Source organism: Lepisosteus platostomus, chromosome 13 (assembly GCF_059453375.1).
Source record: "Lepisosteus platostomus isolate fLepPlt1 chromosome 13, fLepPlt1.hap1, whole genome shotgun sequence".
Taxonomy (NCBI): Eukaryota; Metazoa; Chordata; class Actinopteri; order Semionotiformes; family Lepisosteidae; genus Lepisosteus; species Lepisosteus platostomus.
The window spans coordinates 36,648,002-36,672,708 of NC_142623.1; the positions used below are offsets into that span (position 1 = coordinate 36,648,002).

The 24,707-nt window shown below is 36.7% G+C and overlaps 1 protein-coding gene across 5 annotated transcripts in view; it reads right to left on the reverse strand.

The window, feature by feature from the left end:
* Positions 1-24,707, reverse strand: part of spock1 (SPARC (osteonectin), cwcv and kazal like domains proteoglycan 1) — a 254,265-nt gene that overhangs the window by 228,010 nt on the left and 1,548 nt on the right. The window lies entirely within an intron of this gene.

A 24,707-nucleotide genomic window follows, 5' to 3' on the forward strand; every position in this document is an offset into this window, starting at 1 on the left:
GCTGGCCCTATTTTTATTCAGTTAAAGATTAACAGTATTAGGTAATTATGAAAACATGGAACCTGATTTGGGATTACTGTCTCTAGTACTTCAGGTGTCTCCAAGAAAACGAAGAATACATACAAAGAATGCCATTATAAAGCATTGCCTCAAACTAAACTATACAGTACTGCATAGGGTCTTCCTCTTTCATATAATCATATTTCAAACTACATCCATTACAAGTGCACATATAGGGAAAGTAATCTTAATGCAACCTTCATAAATACAAAAACATCCTTGAAAATATTAAACAACCATTCATCCACATTTGCTGACAAAACTACATATCAATTTGTACAAACAAAATCAATCTCATACTGGGCTCTATTTTCCAAACAAGATAAACAATCACTGTGACACTGTAATGGGTTTCATTTTTTGAATAATCAATGCTTTAATGTTCACCAGGCAATCAATGTAAGCATAGGAACAATGACCATTATTATTTTAGTGGTGCTATGATGTGGTCTGAGAGAATGAGAAACACGACCTGCAATAATTAAGATGATATAATGTATTACAGTATTTATTACCATTGATGCTGTCGGATTTTTCTTAATTACCCTGCATGCTCAGACAAATGAGAGTTTATACTACTTCCCCATCTGAAGTTTTAAATGCCTGCTACCCATGCAGCGCACAGTGAAAAATCACTAATGCTGACCAAACATCGCCAATGATCCAAACTGGCTTCATTGCAATAGGGGTGCAACATTACATCAATTTCATTTGGTCCAGGGGGGTTATATTTATTTACTAAATCTAACCCATTACAAAGCTTTGTACTTTAAGTACAGTTCTGCAATATTTTGGCAAGATGCATGCTAACAATGCCACAGTTAGCTTCACTGAGAACCAACAACCGGCCAAGTCACACAAAATGCTAAAGTGTACCCAAATGTTTCTGGCTACTGAACACATTCTAACAATATTCTACTGTTTGTTTAATAAAGCAACATGCAACAGAGTTCATAGTAACCACAATAAAATGTAAACCTTTGTGTGCAACATTTCACGTTTACAATGTTACCTTGAATCAAGGTTGAAACTTCCTCTTCTAGTATTTGTTCCATCTACCTAACATTTCTCCAGTTTCAATTAAACACGTCAACTTCTATTCTTTTGATCTGTGAATGTGTGGTAAATATTTCCTAGGTCACAGTAGAATAGATTCAGACTTTACACCCATGTGACCATCTGCGATACATTACTCTTGCTGTCAGGAGCTGACCAGAGTGCTGAACATTTTTCTTCTTCCTGTCTGAAGTGCCTGTCAATGGCATGGAACTTTTATAGGCTTGCTAATATTTTTTTCTTTGAATACACATGCACAAATTTCACTTCATACCGACAGCAACTGCATCTGAAATGGTCTTTCACAAATGATCCAATTTCATTACTCTATTCAAAACAATTAAATTCATGAGTTTAAGAAATAATCAGTACAGTTCTCATTGAAATTGATTTTTCACTTCATTCTTCTTTTCACTGATTAATTGTGTTCTAGTTACAGTGGTAAAATTGTTTTGAAAATTGCAAGACAGATTAAGGTTCTTTTTGCTCTTCTGTTGTTTGAATCCACAAGAGATGTAATTTTCTAGTTTTTACAGACAGAAAAGTAACAATATTCTTTGAGCCCTTTAAGTGCTAAACTGAAATTTCACAAATGTACCTTCTTGATGGCTGCTCTTTTCATGCTGCATAGATAGATAAAAATAAATTTAGTTTGAAGACAGTTATCCGGACATAAAAATAGAGTGGATTGGGGTTGTGCAGGAGACTGAAAAAGACTAAGGTATCTTAAAAACTTTTTTATATGGAAATGTTGCATCAGACCTGACATCTATGACCATTAGACCACAATAGTCTCTGTTTTGTGGGTAATACAAAATAGATTAAATGCCTTACAGTGCGATTTGACAAGCCACCTTGTTTCTGCCCTTGGGGTTGGAGAATAGATTTTCATTTCTCTATACTGGCTACTGTATTCCAGGATGGTTTTCTATGAAAAATGAAGCACATACAAATGTCCATCAGATTTCACCTGGGCCAAAGCAGTTCAATAATATCAGATTCATTCCCAGGGACACACTTGCTGAAATCCCTTCAATGTGTTTGTAAATTGATATCTTTAGTTTAAATAACAGAACAATATGTCACTTTAAATCACTTAGCAGTCCAAATTCAGGTGAGTTCAGTGTCGGCTGGTATTCAATTCAGCTGAGATTCTCGTTAAAAATGGACCGTTATGTGATTTAATCATTTGACTAACTTGAACTGCACGTGTTGTTGTTTTTTAGAGATTGAGTTATTTATTGCACTTTACTTAAAATTTAAATTAAATTGTAATCTTGAGAAAATTATTAGTTCAATCATGGATGTTAATTAAGGTTTAATTAAGCACCAGAGAGTTCACTGGAACAAAATCCAGATTGCACAGAAGTCACCAGAATTAGACTGGGTTCATGTAAACCTGCGTTTCCCAATCCTAAAATGGTTATGGTCATACTTTAAATATTTGAAGAGCTATGGTACTGAACTGGAAGTACATTTTACAGTCTGTTTGTCAAGATTTACTAACTTAGTGTTCTCAGATTTTGAGTTATACACACGTCGAGCTATACAAGTCCACATTTGCATATGTGTACAACCTTGTAGTTCAACTCTGAGACTTAGGGTTTTCAAAAAGCTGCTGCAACAGCAACTCTTGCATTGCAGATTAGTTTAAGGTGATTTCTTTTGTCAGCATCAGCATTTAAGAAAAGAGAAAAAAAAGCCCTCAGCAACCAATTAAGACAGTGGCCTATTTCTCTTTGTGTAGAGGAAATAATATTGCTAGGACCTACAGTTGTACAGGTTATGGAAAACACGAGGGGCCCTTACACAATGACTCGAGCTGCAAGCAACTGAGTAATGAATTTCAAAGCGCCGCAATGCCATGCAAAAGAGCAATTTTGTGTCTCAAAGAAAGCTATCTTATGTAAAGCTTGGTAATCATTTATAATTTAAAAAACAGCTACATCTTATAATCAGTCCCAATGCACCTTTTGTGTCCAATACAAACAAAGGAAATATATTCTTTCCTTTCAAGCATAAGCCCAGACCATGTAGAAAGCTTTTACTTTGATCACTGAGGACATGGATTCATGGCTTAGTCTGGCTTACAGACAGAGGTCAGGTGTGATGCTTCTGTAAACAGGAGCCCTTATATTCGTTTTGTGTTATTTGCTTACACATTAAACTATAAGAGGTGTGGTTGATAAGTATCTCCACAGTCTTATGTGTATTTTTAGCTCCTGTTAAGTGTCACTAAAATGATGAACAGCCTTCACAGGAGAAATACTTCAACCTCAAAGAAAAACAACCAATAACTTACAAAAACTAACCAAAAAACATTGCTTGTATTGTATTTTGTTTCAGTCACTGTACCAAAGAATTGTATTTCAGCCTTAGGAAAAAAATCACAGAACAGCATGAACGATACCTGTAAGGGTAATCAAGTCAAGTATAAGGGGTATAGACAGGGTCAACCCAGTACACTGCTTCCTAAGAAAAACAAGGACGTAAGGTACCAGTTAGAAACTAAAAAGGTATTCATTTCAGACTGAGAATTGGGAACAGTTTCTTAAACAAAATGATAGGGTTATTTAGAAGAGATTTCACAACCAGGGGATTAAGGCACCTTTTAAGAAATGGACAAATTAAATTATAACTTCACTTAGGAATTACAATACCAAATAACAAAATGGAAACTACAGATTTCTCTTGCTTGAAATGTCTTGTTTTTATGTTATTATAATTACAAAAAGGCTTTTGCAGTTCTGCCTAATCTACTGTTATTTGTTCTGGTTTTATATATTCTGTATGAGGTGGCACAATGGTTAGTACTGCTGCCTCATGGTGCTGGGATCCTGGGTTCAATTCATGGAGTGTTATCTGCATGGTGTGCTTGCGTGGGTTTCCTCCTTCATGCTTCTGTTTCTCTCACAGTCCAAAGAAATACTGGTTGGATAATTTGGCTTCTGGAAAAATTGGCCCCGGTGTGAGCGAGTGTGTCCTGCCATAGGGTTACTTGCCAGCAGCCATGTCACCCTGCAACTCACAACTGGCAGCCCACTGAAGCTCAGCAGGTGTGAGCCTGGTCAGTACCTGGATGGGAGACCTCCTGGGAAAAAGTAAGGTTGCTGCTGGAAGAGGTGTTAGTGGGGCCATTAGGGGGCGTTCAAGCTGCGGTCTATGTGGGTCCTGATGTCCCAGTATAGTGACAGGGACACTATAATATAAGAAGGTGCCGTCCTTCACATGAGACGGAAAAACCAAGGTCCTGACTCTCTGTGATCATTAAAAATCTCATGGCATTTCTTGAAAAGAGTAGGGGTTAAGGTTATTGGTGAAAAGAGTAGGGGTGTAACCCCGGTGTCCTGGCCAAATTTCTCATTGGCTTTTACCAAACATGGCTTCCTAATAATCCCCATCTATGAATTGGCTTCATCGCTCTGTTCTCCTCCCCACTGATAGATGCATGGTGAGTGTACTGGCGCACTATGGCTGCCATTACATCATCCAGGTGGATGCAACACATTGGTGGTGGAGGAGAGTCCCCATCAACTGAAATGTACTTTAAGTGGAGTGTCCAGAGAAGCGCTATATAAGTGTAATAATTAATAGATTGCAGTCCTGTCTTGTAATCCGCCTTGTGCTCAGTGCTTCCCAGGATAAGGTTCAGGCCACCATAACCCTGAATTGATCAATCAGTTATGTGATTATGACATATTCTGCATGAAAGAACCTGATTAAAAGACTCATCCTAAACACCTGAACTCTTTCAGCATCCCGAGAATTTAAAACCTTTACCATAGACTGGTAATCTAATTTTGCAAAGATAATTAGGTGTCTATAAAAAAAGTTGAAGAATGTACATGTGATGGTGAATTTCCTCTGTGCCTTATCGCCTTCAAAACAAGTTTTGTTGTTGTTGTTGAAGAATTCAAATAAATGCCAGCTAATTATCAATGTTTGCAGATGGCTTTCTGTGCTAATTAGGCCTGGTTTAAATACAGCAGGATCTCATAAGTCTTAGATAAAGCTGAAAGTCGGGAAGACAAGAGACATCTGCAAAGGGCACCATTGACAATAGCCCAACAAGTTCTACTTGAGGGAGAAATCACCCAGCAAAGGAAAACAAAAAACGATACGAAGGCAAGCAAATATTAACCAAGTCAATTGATTCGTCATGTTATGATTTAACCCAAACCTAAAAATTAAATCATGAAAATCATAACTGCAATCTGGGAATTCAGTGACACCATGCATACCAACCCTCAGTCTGTCTGCAATCATCACTATATACAGTACACTGCTTCAGGTTTAACTTATCTGACTGCACCTTTTTCATTGATTTGATTCCTGAGCTGAACAGACAACAATTCCTGAGCTGAATACTAAAGCAGTGGGGGGGAAGTGTTTTAATTTGCTTTGCATTTGACACTCTCCCCCATCTCCAATTCTTCGAAGCAATAGTTTGAGTTTTTAATTAAAATATCTAAATATGTTTTTTTCTAAATACGCTAAAATCATAAACTGTTTTCTTTAACTTTTCATACCTGTCCAAAAATGCTCTAGCTAATGACTTCTCTTTGGAATTACATAATGGAAAGGTGTTTTTGCTTCTAATGGATATTCTCTGTAGGAGCACTGTTTTATTGTATTGTGTTAGATTGCATTGTGCTATGAGAAAGAATGCCCAGGTCAACATTATGTATCTTGGATTTTCATGGTCCTTCAGCAAAACTCCATTGCCTCTTAGAAACTCAGCTTCATGACTGTAAATCTCTCCTCTGATGTTAAATCTAACCATTAATTTAATGGTCGAGAACCTCTAGTGATAGAAAATCATGTCAGTGGTGGCACGTTTACGAGCATCTCATTGACAACAGTAAATAGCTCTGCAGCCATTCTGAACAGTCTGGGAATAGTATGACAGCCTTTCTCAGGAAACTCGTCTGATATAGAGAGTTAATTAACAAGCTACCAGGATTGTGGTGCCTGCACGTCTAACAAAATCCTGACAGGCGGACACAAGATTGTGAAATGACTACTTTTAGTATTACAAATAAAAAAATAATAATAGGAATGAGCTGTACTCATACCCTGCTCTGTGTTTTCTATTTGCTGATGAAAGTACAGAAGAATTATTGACAGACTGGTTTTCCCATTGGAATTCTACAGTTTCAAGTTCATGATTGCCCTGTCAATGTGTTCAATACCAATGTGTGACTGACCACTATGTTATAAAAGGGAACAAAGGCTAATTGGATGGAGTTTTTGGTTGGCCTTATTACAATGAAGCCAGTTATTTTTCGCCCCAAATCATTCAGGTCGAATTTATAAAATTTGCGCTTTTATCTGTGAAGTACAAATCCTACCACTTCATACTCCATTGCACCATGGGTTATCTTTTGGAAGAAAAACTCCTGAGACGCTGGGGAACCACAATAAACATATTTTGCTTTCAAAGAAAAACGGCAAAAAAATGCTGCTCCAGAATGAAGGAATAAACGCTCAGATTTAATTGTTTTTGCACTCTCTTGGGTTTATTGTTTATTGTGTTAAAAATACATGTTATCTTTGTCTCAAAATACATGTTATGTTGTCTCACTCTGAGGTTGTTTACAAGTGCTTGAGGCCAGATTCACGAACCACAGACAACCATGTTTAAAGAGCCTGAGGGCTCTGTCAGTTCTTATGCACTTGAGGGGCTTCATTAAGCAGTTCCTGCACTCTTACACTCAGCAGCTGATCGTAAACATTTTTGTGCTGCAGCCACATATGTGTGTTTTTACAAATAACTACAAAAGAAGGATTTAACCCCTTTTTGAATACTGACTCTATGAGAATGCAATCTGCATGAGAATACAAACATAAGATTGTTTATACTATTATAAAAAAAAAAACAAGTCACTGAATCAATAAGAAGCAAACAATCTCACACCATATACCACATCTGGTCTTTTACTGTACATCTGTATAGCAGTCAGATTCTGTCTGGAGCTAGTTCTTCCTTCAAAAACCTGAAAATGTGAAGTTATGTGGAACATACTGTACTAAAATAGTTATGCTACAGCTGCTGGCTTAATGAGTGGTAGAATAATGTAAAAAAGAACAGGATCTTGATAAAACTTTGAGTGGCCTGGCAGCAACGTTTTAGAAAGAATGGTGATGTAGATAGTTACAAGCACAAAACCAAAACAAGATGCAAAAAAGGCATGTCAAATAAGGTGAATGACTACTAAAAAGAAAGCAGAATGCAATCTTAAACCAAACTAGACAACTGCAAGCAGTTTTGAAGGCCTCTAAACAGGTCCCAGCCAACTACATTTGGAGTTAACTGGCCAATAAATCTAAACAGGAAGAATTTGTATTCCAGGCAGCGTTCTACCAAACACCTAATGACCCAGTGTGGGCTAGAAAAATATTGTAAGAACTTGTGAGCTGCAAATCAGAAGCAGCTATGGTTGTTGATTGAAACTGTCAAGTTTCAATTTATCCAATGCAGCAGTTTCCAAAAAACAGAGGCTATTTGAAGAATTTGACTGTCAGGCTGCTATCTTGGCTCATCCAGAAATGCCAGTGAATCTGACGCTAATGGTACACTCACTAGAATGATAAGGATACTTGCACATTTGGAGTTAATTGGCCAAATAGTTTTTGAGCAGGAACAGTTTGTGTGATGAGCCATGTTACTCAAAATGGTTTCTGACCCTTTGTGGGTGTAACAGCGATTGAAGCAAACAGTCATTTGCAAAACTGATGAGGTTTTGGTTGTCCGTGAAATCTGAATAGATTCAATTCAGCCAATATAGCAGTTGATGATTTTGAAAGGGATTTTGAATACATGTGTGGCTGCCATCTTAGCTGATGCAGGCTCAGTGTCTGTATAACTTTTAATGGCTTACTTGTTCCAGTTCATCCTACCGAGTACAAAACTGCACAGCTGCCTGGTGTTTGAACATGAACAGTTTCCTTGGAAGCTTAATAAAAGATGTTTAAGATCTGATATTCCCATAGCTGGTTGTGTGAAGTAGCAGTATAAAGGTGATACAACATTTCTGCCATAGAAGAAGGCTCATAGACGAAACATTGTGTTTTCTTTCTTCTCTTTTCAGCATGGAATAAACCTCTTACTTGTTCCTTTGCAGCCTACGCATGCTGACGCAACTACCCACCTGAACACGTATAAAGGTGATTACACTGCAAGCAGGTGTAGTCTGAACAGGTGTGTTTAGAGAAGGGGAAAGTGGTCCATGAGGGTATGGTGCCAACATACCTAGGTAACAATCATAAAGCCACTGCCATGCATACAAATCTTATTCATCAAACCGTTCAAGAAAAAATTAAGGTTGCAATTTACAGAATTTGCAAAACACAAGATACTGATGGCTTTTCAATATGGAAAAATCAGAAAGCACAGGAAAAAAAAATCTGTTTAGAAGGTATTCCTTATGGGAAGGATGTTCTGCCACTCCTCAACCCAGTTTGTTTACATGAAAATAAAACACGATTGTTTTGCTGGGATTTCCACTATGCAATATGCTGGGAGAAAAATAGAATCTACAGTTTAAGCCTTTCACGGCTGTTTGATATCAGGAACTTGGGAACCTGAAACCTCCCTCTGGAGAGCAAGCATACCTCTGCTAACCTAGACCATTTTTCAAATCTGTTTGATTTCCTTTGCCTACACCCCCTTCTACACCTTCACAGCAACCAAGGCAATTAAGGCAATGTCATTTCATTTTTCACGCTCAATGAACTGATGACTTTTCGGCAGAGTTGTTCATTTATTTTCACTGTTCAGCCCTTTCTATCAAAGCATTCCACCACCCACAGCCTTTGTCTAAGATAAAGGAAAGATGGACCTTCCCAAATGCAAGCCTAGCAGGTCCAAACTATATTCGCCTAATCCACCTGGGAAGATGGTGTTTCGCTCTCGATTCCAATAGCTATTAAACGTGTCTAATTTTAGAATTCTGTAAGTGACCCTAAAATGTTCAATTAGAACAAGACAAATATTTGTTTTCAATGATGTAGATTTAAACATTTAAAAGCAAAACACAGTGCTGAAATTCTAAAAATAACTTAAGAGGCGGCGCTTGTTTAAATTAATCTTGCGTTGTGACATGACAACTATGAACTGAAGGAACACAGCAGAACACCGAGCACCTGTCACATCATTTACTTTTAATATGCGTACAAAAAAATATACTGGCAGTAACATGAAATGAAAATTCATCTTGGTTGGTATATGGATGTATAAAATATTTCCCCAGTAATGAGAAATTTTAATTGAGTAGTTTAAAAAAACTGCAATTACTTGGAGTTGTCTTGTGCTGTGATAACCGTATGCTTCACAAAGTCTGGCCCTAAAAAAGGCCAATGTTAAGCATTCTTTTCTTGCACACATACTGCTTACTTTTATAAGTATTCTGTACCAATTAAAATACAGTGGCACATTCTGCACACTAATATATTAAAGTTGTCTTGACATGAGGTGATGTGCAGCTTGGGATGACTATATCATGAGCTGTTTGAAATCTTAAATAATTACCCTGCAAATACAATGGAAAGATAATCCTTTACTCTTAAATTAGCATAATCTCCATACTATTTTCAAACGTCATTTATGATGCTGTGCTGATAATTCTCCAAAGGTCACTGACCCCATTTGAGGATGTTTTCATTTGAACAAAAAAATGGTGGCATGTAAGTGAGATGTGAATGAACATTCCTTTGTTTATGGCTCAATTCCTATTCATGGGTGGAAGCAAAAAGAAAACTGAGAGAAAGTGTGAGAATGGAAGCTTCTGTTTTTTCCATCTTTTATTCATGTGCATTAGATTTGGACTGGGGTAGTTTAATGAAGGGCACTAATCCAATTTACTTAGGATTAATTCATATTAATGGGGTTTTTATAGAAGAAGGAGCACTTCAAACACAGTTCAGTGGGAAAGTTTTAACTTTATTTTGCCATAAACGAATACCATGTTGCGCCTTACATAGAGCAGAAAATACACTAAAGTCACAAAGCAATGCACGGAGACTTCCCAGAATTGAAAAAGACCAGAATCATTCTATGCTTTTCCTGACAGCTTCGCATAGTAGGGGAAGAAATAAGCAATGAATTGCAAATGAAATGTTTTATTTTTTAATGAAATGAGGTACTAGTAGACACAAGTGGAAACTACAGGGAAATACATTTATTGCTCAGAATTGGTGCAAAGGCACAAAGTTTGCAGGAGTCTGGAACAAGCTACCCAGCCATGTTGTTGATGTTGGCCTTGGTTTCTTTTATGGAAGGGAACCCTGGATCCCTAGGATCATTTAGCTCCTAGCAACCAAATAAGCTGAATGTCCTCCTATTGTTTTAGTCTAATTTGGTCAGATCTTAGAAGCTAAGCAAGGTTGGATCTGGATAGACCTAGAATGGGAGAACAGTGTTGGTGGATCAATAGGTAGTGCTGTTTACTCTGGACCAGAATTTCTCAAATCATTCTGAAATGAATTTGAATTTTTCAGTTTCTTATGTTTGTATGGAAACACGTTTTGCCTCTTTAGTTCAGTATGGAGAAGAGATGAAAGGAAATGCAAAGCTTTTTCAAGGCAAGAATATACTAAGGGAATTGTTTGTCATTTTCACCTGCAGTGACCTCACATCCCTATAAGACATTTTAGGTGATGGGAGAGAAGCTTCTTAAGTACTGATGAGTATAGTACTGAACAAAAGGAACAGATCTTTGATCCTTACAATTTTAACAGATGTAAATCGTTAGTCGTTCTCACTCTTCTTATTAAAAACTATATTTATTTAGTGCAAATTGATACCACCAAGGTTTACATTTCAAAACTTAAAGAAGAAAATCATAAGTGAAAAATAATTCTGAAATGTCTCTGAGAAAAAATAAAAAGGAAACTAAAAAGCCTGCAAAGGCATCACACTGACATGCCTCTTCAGGAATGACAGACACAATTACAACTACTATCACTTCAGGATACTGCCCCAGAGACAAAAGATAAGAGATAGCCTTAAGAATTAAGGGGAAATGAAGGGTTATTAGCCCAACTGTTCAAGCTAAAATCACTCTCATCATTGTCGTTAAGCTACTGTATACAGAAGGAAAGAAAAAATTCCATACTTTCTCATGTTCTCATCCATGGGCATCTTTGAGTTAATTGGTCACTGTTAATTTCTCTAGAAGCAGAAGAATACTACATTCCATTTAGTTAAGACCCCCAATGTGCCTCAAGACCCTGTGGGTGTTTATTCAAATGAGACTACAGACAGGTCTGTCTGAGATAATGAAGACATTATGAATAGACAATGAGTGAGTATTCTGCTCGGACCTCACTTTACATTCCACAACAATTTTTAAGTCGTGCAGCACTGTCAAAGCTTTGCAAAACTAGGTGGCAAGTGGAGAATGACATGCAAAGGAAAACATTCTGTGATCTGTCAATATCATGTATTTACAAGTATAAATATTTATCCACCAAAGGGCTGCACAGGTGTAGTTCCATTTATAAATGTTCCGTATAGTCTGTTTATAATAAGAAATGGCTTGATATGTTTTGTAATAAATTATTACCATGATTATTATTAATAAAATATATGAGGCATAGTTGTGGTTTGTGTTACAGATTTGAAGTGAACTTGACTATGAACCTCAAGGTCCTGTCAAATTCATCTTGAAAGCTCCTCCTCAACCATAGAAACAGTTAACAATTTCACAGCAGAAGTGTCTGAGTATCCTAACAGCAGTATCACAGAGAAAACACAAAATCTAACAACTTTCCTTACTTGAAATATTCTGGCAGTGGATCAGGACAAGAAAAGAAAAGCATGGTTATTTAAATACCTTCTGTGAGGCCTGGTTGCATTTAGTCCAGTGGCTTTTGATTTTAACCCCACAGTGAAAAAGAGACAGAGGAATATATTTTTATAAAATGTTTTCAAGCTTGTTTTTGAGAGCTTCAGTTTTTAAGTGTACTGTACAATTAAACAAAGCAATGTTTCAGCTTCCACATTAAAGTAAATATGGCCCCATGATGCTCAAAGGGAGATTTTTAAAGGTGAAAGAACACAAAGAGATAGGCTGAAAGCAAAATTAGATGAGCTCACAAAGGCTGGCAAAATAAGGAAATGGATGGCAGTGGCTTTTGTTGGTGGCAATGGGGGGGGGGGGGGGGGTCTCTTGACAAAACATAAACTATCCGTGGAAACTTCTGACAAAACAAATTCATTCTAAGTCATTGAGAGTCTTCTACAGAGCAGCCAGGAGGTAAATCCTAGCCAGCTTCTCCCACTTGGATGCTCTGCTGTGTCCCTGAGGTAGAGGCAGCAATAGATCAGGGAAAAACTGCATGACAGGACAAAGAGGCCATCTGCACTGACAGCTTGGAGAAACCTTCTCTACTAAAACCCTGCCTAACTCAGAAAGAGCTTGACAGAAGGATGGTGATATTCATGCATTTTATCTGCTGGGGTAAAGATGAATGCCGTCTTTGTGGTACAAATACATGGAGAGCACATTGCAGCCCTGAAAAAGGCTTTATTGTTTTCCCTTTCAACAAATTATTCACAGACCTTAATATATTGCTTATATAAATGCACTTGAACTGGTGATCCCAGATGATATGAATACATTTTTTAACCCAACCACCACACACCGACACGCACCCCAAATACTCAGCTGGACCTCGGCCAGTAACAGTTGTAAATTAATTGTGATTAATTTGTCCTGAAGAAAACGTTCCAATGAAACTGTGCCATCAAGAAAAACACTCACCTTAATTGTGCCTCGAGTGTTTTCAGAGCGGATTCTAGGTTTGACATACATCACAATTTTTTTATTCTACCACAGAATTTGAGACTGAGATCTGTAAAACTACTTTACTGGTTTCTGCACAGCTAATGCATAATAATACCTGCTTAAAAGCACAAAAAGTTAAAACTCTGTGTATGTGAGTAGTTGCATTTTATCTTTGATAAAATGATATCCTAGAATACAAATACTGAAGTTATAGTTATAAGAGTATTCGAGAATTCCGAAAAGACTACAAAATACCATTTTTTAATGGAATTGACATTTTACAAGATCTTTTTAGCCGTTCAGAAAAAGCACATCCATTTCCCATTTTCATCTTAGATTCACAGTGAGCTACACAGAATCGCACTTTCAAAACAAATCAAATCTTTATCTTCTGAGTACAGTATGTGCTTCCTCAACATTCTTGTACGTGAAATATCAAAAACAATAAAAGCTAGCCACCACAAAAGCCCAAAATGAGGCTCATATAATCACTTATCTCTAATTGGCTTGTGTATCTTTCTTTTAAGCAGACAGGTTTGTCAGCTCATTTGATTCAACATTCATTCAGTCATTGCTGCATCCAATATTCTGTTACACCTTTAAATGTATCTACTCCAGCTTCGAATTACTTTCTGTTCAATTTAAAACTGCAAACAGAAATAAGCTATTGAGGTGATGGGGCAGCAGAATGATTGAAATATTATTGTAAACTATTGTAAACTGTATGAACTCTCTTAATACCTTTAACACTGTACTCTGTGTTGTTTGTCTCTTTTATTGTTGTTTTTGTTGTTTTGGACCCTGACATATAACAAATTTCCCCCAGGGGATAATAGAGCTTGCTGTGAAGTGAATACTCTACATACTGCATATTGTTGAATATATCTAAATGACATTGAAAGACATCATTCTTAACAATTGTCAACTCATTATTCATTATTTGTACCATTAAAGAGAATGTTAAGAAAAGTTGTTTTGCAACACAGTAAAAGTCAGCTATAAACATAATAAAAGGCATGTTTTTTGGCATTTTGTTGTCAGTTGTAGACGGCTTATGAAAGGGCCTGGAAATGTATAGACTGTAAAGAATGGTCTACACATACAGAGAAAAAAAACTCTCATGAGTCTTGTAAAAAACTTCCTCCATAAACCTTGATTTACTGACCCTGTTTTTACCTACCGTGCCTTGCTCCATGTAGCAGGGGAAGGCAGTGTGCCAGCACATATTAAACACAATGGGATTCTGAACCTGGAAAACTAGGGGATAAATATAGGCTTCTTCAAGGCTCTGCACACAAAACACCAATCTATCCACTGCCTCTCATCAGAATGGTGAAATAAGTAATAATTCCCAAAGAGAACAGCACATGATAATTACATGTTTGTGTTCCTAATTTACCTGATCAAAGCTTCCATATTGCTGCCCTCATTTCTACCCACTGTCAGTATACATATTGAGTCATTCTCAAATCAACCAAAGCCCAAGAAAATTCTTCAGGTGTGAGAAAGACAGGGCAGTAATCCCTTTATCATGTTTACAGCTCTGCCATCACACAATATATATATATATATAAATCTAAATACCAAAAAGTAAAATGTGTTTAAATGTTATATGCAGCTGATTTGATCATTGGGCTGCAGAGATACAGTTAAAATTGGTGTACACAAAAATCTTTCCAATTATCTGCATTTAGTGTTTAGTTACCAAGTCAATGTCTTCACCAAGTCCTTCAGTCTACCTACAGTATATCATTTCTAGTGGCACAGAAAATATATTTCATGTATTTTCATATATTGAAATTACAGGTTCAACTTCTTGTGATAATGTTTTGCAAATTCAACTTATTGAATAAAACCTTGGGATGGATTGTGACTCCCTGTTGAAAGATGTGTTGATGTAGTGGAGCGTGCCCCACCTTGACATGGTTAATCTCATCTGTCACCTGTTTATATCCTTTTAGACAACAAGAGTGAAAGATGTTCTGTATTTCTATATAATTCGAAAATGTGTGCCACAAGAGGTTTCAGCTCTTCAAAGATGAGACCATTTTCAAAATGTTCATCCTGAAGAATTGCTCTGGGTAAATTAAATCTGACACTTACTGTAAGTCAGATAGCAGCTTAGTCATTCTGGCAGTTAAATTGTAAGCACACCTAAGCAATTTGAAAGTGATCTTCTCTACTACTTTAGAATCACTTTTAAAGCCCCAAGCATCACTGAAATAGCTAACCGGTCTATTATTTAGGTATACTAAAGATGATGTAACCAGCTGTCTGTAAAGAAGTATTCATAGGCCTACTTTAATTTTTTAGATCCTTCAATTTGATCCTTCAATTCCTTCTTAGTGTGACTATGAAGCCCTTGCCCCCTGTAAAATGTGGTGTATCTCAGCAGATCTTAATTGTTGAATTTAAATATTTGTCTTTTATTTGGTCTTTTGCTTTATACTTGACCTCAATCTTGCACTAAGCAAAACAGAAGCAAAATCAAATTCTTGAGCCAAAAAGCTTTTGTTGATTTGACACAAAATGACTTATCTCAATGTCAGCAAATAGATGCAGATTTTCAATCAGCAGGAGGCGAACATGCAAGTCGAAGACATCAGGTAAAGCAGAGAGGGACAAAGATATAGTCAGGATGATGACCGCTGTAGAGACAGTAAAGCCTGAGATGTGATCTAGCACGTGAGGTAAACAGTAACTGGCTGTAATCTGAGGACACATGAGTTCAGGCCACGAAAGACTGCTGATCTGACAGGCGCTGAGCAGTTAACCCTAGCAATGCTTGTGTAAGTGAGGTGGCTGATAACCTTTGTTAAGAGGCACTGCAGAAAGGCTATTGTGTCAGAACGGATTTTCATTATAACTCAAGCAAGGCTGGGATTAAAGGAGCTACAGCGAGGTGGGTAAGAGGAAGGCTAGTGAGTTCCTGCAAACATAGAGACATACCAAGTGACTGCCTACTGCAAATGTCAGGAATAACAGAGTGTAAGTGGGCAGATTAAGTTCCCAGATGCAAAATGTATACGGGAGAACCCAAAGTTCTATCATCTCCTTGTCTAACACAAACGACTTCCCCACTCATTTTACTATCCCAGGGAAATGATGTGCCATTTATCTTTTCTTCACTTGCAGTCAGTAGTTTGACATTTCTGCCAACATCACAACAAACTATATCCATAATATTTATGTCTTTTCAATCTGACTAATATCCAAAGATGGGTCACATGAAAGAAAGAAGGCAAAAAAGGTTGCACAAATGGGTAGTTCAACATAGGAATATTACCTGCAATAAAAAGATGCTTTAGAACAATAACTCAGACAGAAATTTTTCATGTGCATTCAAAGGCACATAATTACAGGTGCCACAGGGGCATCTAATAAAATCATAGCTTTCTTCATTTTCAAAACTACTCAGGTATTACATTAATATTATGTTCTGACTCAGTTATGCTTTGTAATCTCAGATGAGGAAAAAAAAAATTCTGCCCCTGGAATTCCTCGGCCACTTAGACATGAAGGATCATATAGGTCAAACATGACCAAAGTGATGAATGAACAATCTTCACCATGCTGTGCGACTTACAGTGTACAGGGGTGGCTGGGTTAAACGCATGATGTAAATGAATGTCACACATGTCTATTTCATTTGTGCCCGCCTGCGAGTAAACAACCCCCCAGTGTTCTCAAGCAAATGTTGCCATTTCATCAAAACACATTCACTTGAGATGAACCTGCACAACAACATCACAGAAAAACTAATGTTCTGAAGCCAGCGAGCTCCCCGCAGGTTCCCCTGTGGCTCCTATTCACATCCCTGACCTTATAAAACTGCTCTGCATTACCTTCCACCAAAGATCTGACTGTTCCGCTTGTCGGACACAAACTCTGTTTGGTCAGGGAGTCAAACAGACATACTCAGAGAAAAAAAACTGCACCTAGAGGTTTCTGAAGTATGCTTTTGAGTTTGGGTTTATATATACACAGTATATTATTCTGTAGGTCACATAAGTGCCATAAAAAATGTCCCATTGCTTGCATGTAAAAAAAGTGTCAGTACCTCCTCATAAATTTTATTTCAGTTCAGAGTACATTTGAATCCTGCTTTAGAACGAAGTGAATTAATTGGATGACTAAACTTTGAATTCACAAAAGGTGACAAGAGACTTGTGTGTGTATTATTTACATAATAATTGGAAGTTAACACTATGTGAAAGTCTATGATGTAATACTGTATGCAGTTTCATCTCAGTTTCTCATTAACTGTGCCACAAATGTTAAACTGCAGTACTTTAAAGTTAAAGCGCTGAATTTCCAAAATTTGCATTCTCCACAATTTGCTGAATGTATTACCTGTCTGCTCTTCACATTCTCTCCATGTGGAATAAATGTCACTTTTAAATATTTTTCAAAATATGAAACATAGGATCCTAAAGACTGCAACCTATTGATTCAGGAAGAATAATATGTCATTTGTAGTGACTGAAATAGAATTTATTCAGAGCATATTGACTGCAGAAAATGTCTGTGTTATTTCTTAACTTAGTAAAGTAGTTTAGTGAATTAAAATTGAAAGGGATTTATTCTACCCATTTATGACAAAGGTGTAAAGAACCTTTGCTCAATTCATGACCTCAGGGCGTACTTAGCACAGGGATTTCCCAGGAATCAAAAGCTGACTGAATTGGCCCAGTAGGGCACTAAAAAAGATTTTCTTTAATAATTGATATTCTGTTTAGAATTAACTTCTCAACCAGCATGGCTCCCCGGGTCCAGAACAAATTAATAGAACAAAACTTTCCTTGCAGAAAACTCAAAGCTGACCATTTCCCGATGGAATCAAAAACCCTATCCAAGAACATTAGCCCTTTCTCTCAAGTTTTCATTCCATAAAAATATGTTTCATCATAGTTCTATGGAAAAGCTATTGTCACAAAACATATAACTCAATGCTCAGTAAAAAATAAAAGTATAAACTAAAACAAAAGTTTGGCACAGACTTTATTAGAAACTAAATGATCATCAAAATCTGTTGTAAGAACTCCTGTGTCTACATGGGAATGGTCAAGACTGTACTATGTCCCTTCTCTGAAGCAGTTTAAAAGTACAGTAGATTCATTGAAAGTAAACAGTTTGAGTTATTAAAACATGTGTTTCTCTTGGCTCATCCATTTAATAATTTCTTAGTGTTGTGTTCTAATGTTGTGTACCCTAGAAGTCCATTTCTAAGAACACAAAGGAAAAATTATTACAAAGCACAAGATGGTTTTCTAAAAGACAGATGTTGGCATGGGCCTTTGTACTTTAATAATTACACAGTTAGAGTTAGAGTTAGGTCTCCCTATTCCCTATAATGCCATTTATGTGGCATTAAGTATCTTTATACTCTGCAGTTTTCCCTGACTCCCTGAGGAGTCCCCTCCAGATACTGTAAGGTGTCACTCATACACCCCATTTAAAATGCAGCTAGAGAACTCTGGAAAAGGAAAACCTGTGCGTCCCTTTCACAGTTAGCGTCTGTCACTGCCTATCCGCTGCTCAGCTGCAAGACCAAACCCTGCTGAGATCTTATAGTTAATGAAAGCAAGGGATGCTGGGAAGAATCCAGTGGAGATAATTATCCTTGAGACACTGTGGTGACAGCAGTCCACAGAAAAGGCCACATCAGTAGGAGTTCCCATCATGTGGAGACTGATAAAACAGGGTGAAGTTACCAAAACACTTCTTCAGAGAGATCTTCACAAAACAGAATGAAACAAATGCCACTTTTCCAATAGCAGCACAACACCACACTGCTTACAAAATAATTGTTAATAACATTAAATTTTATTCCCTCTGGAGACAGAGCTCATTGAAGAAATGTATCATTGATACAGAGAACACAACCTTTCCTGCAATGTTATTATTTCAATTGTCTTAATCATAAAACTTCCAACTACATGTTGGAATTTTCTATTGTGTTTATGATCAAATAAATTAATTCTAGGATACTTCAAAAAAGGAGAAAATGTTTCAAAATATCTTCCTTTGCCCCTCTGGCATCTTTTACTGTAACATTATGGAGACATTTCTAACCAGCATGTACTGCAAAGTGACTACAATGGTCATAATTCCAATGTTTAAAAGCCAGCATAGCCTGTTTGACTGAGGAACCTGTGAAAAAGAGCTGGACAACTCTACATTTTATGCGGATCACTTTTTATCCAGAATAGAAATACACTAGCAATACTTTCATTGTTGATGATGCAGTATGCAATAGCCTATATGATATGGATTGCAAAATTGATTCTGCTGAGATTTGTACAAATTGTGACATCTACTATATATGCAGGATGGAAAAATACAAGAACTCTGCCATAATCAGCACCACTGAGTACTATGACGTGGCAGTGTAGGTTGTTGTAATTCTTCACTTTTAAGTCAATTTACAATAGCGTTCTTGTGTTATTAATGTCCCTCAGTAAAAAAGGTTAGCTTCATATGTTGTTTTTTTCAAGGTGATAGGGAGATATTTGAACCCCTCAAGGCTCTTAGCACTTCAGCTGGGAATAAAATGCCTTCTCAGGCACTACAGTGAGATGAAGACAAAAACAATGCTATTTTTGCCACAATCAAGCAGTGCTTGTTAATTAGTGCTATAGATCCCTGGATGAACTGTATTCATTTCAAGGCACAGCTGAGTATAGCCCATACAGTACCACCATTGTTGGTAAAACTCATTTCCTGCAGGTTAAGGGTGAAAAATGGATCAATGCTGATACACTAGCTAGATTACATGCTTCTTTTTCTCTTTCATAGTCCCAACGGCTGTCTAATGAGTAGCAATAGGCTCCTTCTGCTGAATGCTTAAATAAATTTGACCTTTTTCTTTGTGCATTCATTAACACAACCACAAAATATGTAGGTGATTTTAAAACAAAAACAAAGCTGCCTACCTTTCTTGGAATCCAAGTACTTGACTCATTATGATTCACAATACTGTACACGTGGCTTCTTTGGACAGCTTGTAAGTTTTTCTTTTTGTTGTTTTCTCCACATGCAAATGCCAGTATCATGTGCAAATCCAGTACATGCAGGATTATATCATTTTAATCTCATTAAAAAACACTTCGTGACATTTCAGTGAAGGCTCACAAAATTAAAATCAATTCTGATGGAAGGAATAAATCACACAAAGTAAACATTTGACATAATGTCAGAAGTGGAAAAAGTAATTGAGATAAGAAGATGTACTAAGAAAGTCCTCTTTTTTTTCCTGTCCCAGTCAATTTGAAGATGTCCAATGAAAGTTGTTTACTCAAAGTTAGAGCCAATTAATTACTAAAAAAACAAACAAGCTAGATGGGCTAAATGGCCTCCTCTTGATTAAATCCTTATATACAACATAAAAAATAATGTAAGTTCCAGTGAATTATGAATAATGGTTGTGTCTACACTGGTTCAAGCTGCAAATATTATAAAAATTACAAAAGCTTCAAAAGATGTCTGCTATTAATTTCTTTAAGAAGTAGTTGTATCCCTGTACACTTCAAAGATAAGCTGAAATCAGTTAGGGGAGCCAGCACAGCCGCTGCTTTTGAAGGAAACAAACAATGTGTTTCAATGATAGAAACAGCTTTCAACTTGCTTACAATCAAAGATCCTGTTTTGATTCAAATGACAGGAGCTCTGCCACAAAAATAAGATGGAAAAAGACAGAAGAATGCCTAAGAATCTGATGAATCTACAAATTCCAGAAACTACAGTCAACTGATGAACACGCTGATCAAAGGGTATTTTCACAAACGTGTTTGGAAGTTATTTTTAGTATTCATGGTACAAGCAATTACCTAGGTGTGAAGTGACAGATTAAAAGCTTGGGAGAAAAAAAGGCTATTTGAGGAATAGTGTCCCTCCAGGCAAATGGTGAAATGCTAAGGGAAATTTAAACTACAATTGCCTAACGCCGCACAATATTTTCTCTGTTGTCAATTGAATACCCTTAATGAGCACAAGAATAAATTACATTTCTAAAGCATTGTTGAACTGTGGTACAAGTAATTGCTGTTTTAATACCGGTCTGTCCATTTGCGATTACCAAAAGCCTAACTACCAAACAAAATCTTGATCAAACAAGAGGCATTGGTCCATGTGTTCTTGAAGTTACTGAGGCACTGAAATATAAGAAATTAAAGAGATTTGGTGAAATGAAAATGGTTCCTTTGTAAAATAGCAACTACAATGCAACCCAAGTAATTTTCCCTATTAATACAGCAAGTAAAATCCGCAAAGTCAACGTTTTAACAATAAATATTATTCACCAAACAGTAGGGGGAACTATATACTGTAAGTATACATGGACCTCTGGACCTCTAGATTGAGGAAACTTTTTTCTGAAATGTTGTTAAATTCATATTAGCCTGAGAAAATACATATGGCATTTGGGTTCAGACTTCAGGTCTGCTTTTTTTCTAATCCAACAGACAAGCTCTTGTTAAAGAGGTGTTCAGTGCTTTGATGGACATCATCAAGTACTTCACTGTGATCTGTAAAAGACCGAAGTAACAGTGAAAACGGTTTACCTGACCCTAAGTTAACCAGTCTAGATTAAGTGGATTGGACACAGTTGTGGGTTAAAAGACTCATTGTCTAAACAAGGTGCACATTTGCAAGGTTGCAAGGTTATCCTGTGTAGAGAACTTCTGAAAACTGTAACCACTGAAAACAGTAAAGTTCAGACATCACCAAATAAAGCAGGTACCTCCAAAAGGTCCTCCTATAGCTAGCATGTCTCACTGAGGTAGTGGAAGTAGATACAAAATCGCATTGAGGAATATGTCATTTTAATTTACTTTACAGGAGGATCGGAATGAGTGTGCTTTATAGGACTGTGAATCAATATGGCAAGTCAAATTACTAACCTAATGATCTTGTAAAACATCCTTTTTATAGTCATATTGCATCCTTCAAAACAGGATGACTAAAATGTTGACAGCCATTGTAACGTAATTTCTTCTTTAGGATACAACAGGCTAAAATCTTATAGAGAAGACATTATGAGGGTTCATTATGTGTTCTGTTTATAAGGCCTTAACGCAGAACTGATTAAATAGAATGCCACATTTCTGTCAATCAGATTTGTCAATTCTCAAATAGTGTTTCAGTCCGTGCTATTAAGAGCTTTGTCCTTTGATGACTGTTCAGTTGAGAACAGATTTCAGACTACTCGTCTCGTTAAAGAAGGAACTTTAACCCAAGTCTGTTTCTGAATGACTCTGTGCAAGTGCTGATGTTCATCTCAAATTACCCAGAAAATGCTTGCTGACTGGGAGCTTCCCTTTTCTTTCTGTGTTTGAGAAGGATTAATCGGTCAAATATTAATGGGCATTTGTCAACTGTTAGGCCTAATTTATCTACTGTGACACTGCAAGGTGGAGATTGATTCAATTAAGGCTTTGTAGTTATCCATAAAAGCCTGCATTAAAATTAGGAGAGATCCCGCTGAGATCCCCTGTGTTGCTACTCATCAAGTCATTTACAATGTAATTCCTTGTGGCTCTTCCAAACGAACAGTCCCAGAATGATCAGCACTGTATACTATGCAGCATTTCAAACTCTCAAATTAAGCTCCAATGTCTTCCTAATGCTGGAATTGGGCAAAGAAGAATAGTGTCCCAGAATCAATTTGATAGCCCCATAAACTTACAATAATAGTATGTATCTTTTTATAATATATCAGTCAAGAGATTAATGAATGAAATGTGAACATAAGATATCAGTATGCAAGCTTTTTTTAAGGGAAATTCAAAATACAAATGAAGCAGACAATAATAAAAAATGAAAAGGTGGATACCTTTCTAGCCATTGCCAATTTGATGTTTTACAAATCAGGATTTAAAGCTCATGGTATAAAATGTATGATATTTACAATAGTAAATTTCTAAGCAAAGCTTTTTTTTATTTTAATGGCAATCAAGACACATTACGAATAATAATCTTGTCAATGAAGAAACCAAAACTAATAAACCTTAAGCAAAGCAAGAAAGTGCAGGTGTTTTGTTATTCATATGTCATTAGAACACATTTAAACTAAAAAAAACACACTTTCCTGAATGTTCAGGAATTTGCTGACATTCTGACATTGCCTTGACTGAATTCTATAGAAAACCTATGGGCACCTAGGCTGAACCCACTTCTCTGCCTTCCTTAAACCCTTAGTATTAAAGAGAATATGTAAGAAACTCAAATTCTTAACAAGAAAGAAGAAATCACTGCATTTTAGTTAGTAAAGGTAAACTGTGTCTGATTTGTATTGGTCCCCTTAAGTACTTGGGTTATGGTGAGTTTAATGAACCTATGAAACACTACAGTGTGCCCTTGTAAAATAGATCATGTTTTCAATATGTTTATTCCTTGGTAAGGAATAAACAAACGGAAGTGGAACCATGCATTAAACCCATATAGTTTTGTGAGATCTGTCAACATAACAGACGAAATATTGCCAAAATGTTTTTTCAACATCATTACCTTGTTTTGGAATAAGACCTGTCCAGATCTGGTCATGGAGAGCCACAGCCCTGCATGTTTAATGAGTGGTCTTAAAGGAAAGTGACCAGAAATCTGGAAAGCTTGCTCACATCTCTGTGCTCAGCTAAAACCAGAAGACAATAAGAGTCTCCACAACTGGGGTTGCAAACACCCATTATGAACCATTGAATTTTAGAATACAAGCAAAAGAATGGATGTTACTTTTTAGGGAAAAAATGTAAAGCTTAATTTTAGATGTGAAACCTACAAATGCAGCAAACATTGAACCCAATTAAACAAACTCAAACCTAGATTAAATTCAATATGCTTAGCTACCCAAGAAATGCAACACTGAATCTAAATTTATCGATCATATAAAACATTTTTATGCATTATTTACTCCACAGTAACACCTTGCATAGCTAGAGATGCCTTGAATGTTGAAGGTCAGCTGAGTCAACACTTTAAAAGGCAAAAGCCACACAGTTATACAGGACTCCTAGTTCTCCTCACAAGGGAAAGGGCAGGGCAGACACTGAGGTAAGGGAGAAACAGATGGGCAGTGCAGGAGAACACTACTTCAGACATAAAGGACAAACAAAGAATAAGGTGTGAAGTCAGCAATCCAGTAACTGCAAGCATCAAATATTTAACCAACATGCCACAGCCCAGAGGGTCTCCAAAAATGGCAAGAACCATCCTTCTAATGAGCTTAATTTGCATGTTAGGCAGGGAAGTAAGCAGGTCTCCTGAGTGCAATATAACAAGCCACAAATCAGAGCAGTCATCCTCCCACTGCAAACTGAGTAATAACAACAGATGAAAGGCATGTACAATTGAAATGAAAAAAGAAATAACAGTCAAATTGACAAACTTTAAGAGGAAATTAAGAAATAAGATCTGTACCTTCCAAAACCGATGTTATTTTAATCAGTCTAAGCATATGTTGCCGACTAATTATTATGTTAAGAAGCACAGCAGACACTGAGGTAATCACTGGGAGCTACTATTTTTAAAATACTATCTCTTCTGAATCAGAATCAAGTTCAAAGACTGCATTATATAACTGTGCTGAAAAGTAACATTTTTTCATATTGTTTGAATACATCTCAAAAGAAAAGTGAACAAACAAAATTAACAAGCCTTCCAATGATATGTGTATCCATCTGACTTGCTTGGTATCGGACATAATATAATTTAAATTCATAGTTCCTAACAAAACCATTCTGTTGTCCTTTTCTGGAGCCAGTAACATCAGTGGTAATATGTTATACATAGTAAATACTTCTGAAGGAA